Source organism: Odontomachus brunneus, unplaced genomic scaffold (genome assembly GCF_010583005.1).
Source record: "Odontomachus brunneus isolate Ranch 3 - 2012 unplaced genomic scaffold, Obru_v1 Obru_scaffold_213, whole genome shotgun sequence".
NCBI classification, from domain to species: Eukaryota; Metazoa; Arthropoda; class Insecta; order Hymenoptera; family Formicidae; genus Odontomachus; species Odontomachus brunneus.
The window spans coordinates 485,141-486,852 of NW_022639663.1; positions in this window are offsets into that span (position 1 = coordinate 485,141).

A 1,712-nucleotide genomic window follows, 5' to 3' on the forward strand; every position below is an offset into this window, starting at 1 on the left:
AGAGAGAGAGAGAGAGAGAGAGAGAGAGAGAGAGAGAACATCAAAGCGGCCTTTGTAAATCCGTTCAGCGTTTCTTATTTCCATAGAACTGTTTCGCATAAATCCGCATAAGCCGCTAAATATGGATGAAAACAACACAGCGACGTCGGCGGGTGGGCGGAAAAATCACCGCGATAAATTGGCACACAGCGCACACTTTGATCTCCGTGCGTATATCCTGCAAAAACTTCTACTCGCACTTTCACATCAATGCGTCGCGACGAGTTGGTGTGTACCGTTCATTTTATATTTTATTCGAGAGTTCCCGCCTCAATATTTAATAGATCCAGGAGACTCGCGCATACACGATCGGTTTATGCAAATCACGATCGATCAAGGAATGACGTCGACTTTTCCGACACTTTGAAGCTCCCCAGTAGTTCCTCGTCATCGTCTTCGGGCGTCGTCGCGTTCGTCATGGCGCTGCGCGCGACCAAGCGAACTGCAAGAATTATCATAACTCGACAGTCTTGAGAAACGGCAGTCTCTCCGGCGAGCGCGCCTCGCCATTTCGAGATTATTTACCCCAAAGGTCTGTAAAGTTTTCTAACAGCTGTTGCTGGGCGAGCCCGCTCCCGTCCCCTTCCTCCCCCTCCCCTTCCTCCCCCCACGATCTTATTTCGCCTTCACCTGCTGCTGCTGCGCGAGCTAAAACAGATATCTTTCTTGCTAGCAGAAGTACTTGGAACTCTCAAGCGGCAGTTACCCGATGTGTTTCTGCACCGTCCGCGCTCGAATTCCGTCGAGAAAATTTCCGCCGAAAACTGAAAAGCCGTATTTCTTACGTGCGCACGCGTAATGAAGCGAGAGCGAAATAAACGGACGTCCTGGAGCCGCACAATGGTGACTATTCTTCTTCGGTATGATATACGACCGTACTAATAGCGATAATAATTCTCGACGCGCAATAGTATGATCATCAGTTTCTTTTCGTGCGTTGCATACCGACTCGCATCAACAATATCTCTTTCGATGAATATAGCTATTCCGCCCCTTCCTCACTTCCGCTTCCCAATCCCTTCACTCTATCTTTTGTACGTGCAAAAGAATTATTAAATATTCAGGAGAGATTCTGGAGGAAAATGTTGCTCGTAAGCTATCGTATAATCATAGGAAAAAAGGAAAGTCGGCTGCGACAGTAAGAATCTGTGTGTGATAGCTAAATCTCGTTGTACACAGAGAGAATAATATAGTTTCTTCTTCCATATGAATTCTTTCTGATTTTACTATGTTTTTAGCAGTGCAGGAATAGACTGTCAGTGCAGTTTATCTTGCTAAGTAGCATAGTAAATTTCGTTGGAAACATAGCAAATGTTTCAACAATTTCTACATTTCAGTTCCTAAAAAGTAAGTGGTATATGTGAAAATTAGTGAATTACTGCAGAATGTCGATCTGTTCCTCGGTTACAAAGTCATATAATAATTTTTAAATAAAATTCCCTCTATGTACAAATACTCCTATAGAAGTATATGCAACTATTACCAATAGGCATATACAGGGTGTTATAAAAAAGCATTTAGCATTCATATGGTATAGATAGTATACACCACACTGAGTAAACAAGCTTAGTAAACATAGATCGACAAATTCAATCATTTCTGAGATACAATTTTGTACGAGAATAATCTAAAAAAATAAAGATCGTTTGCAATAATTGTTGCGCAAGTCATTC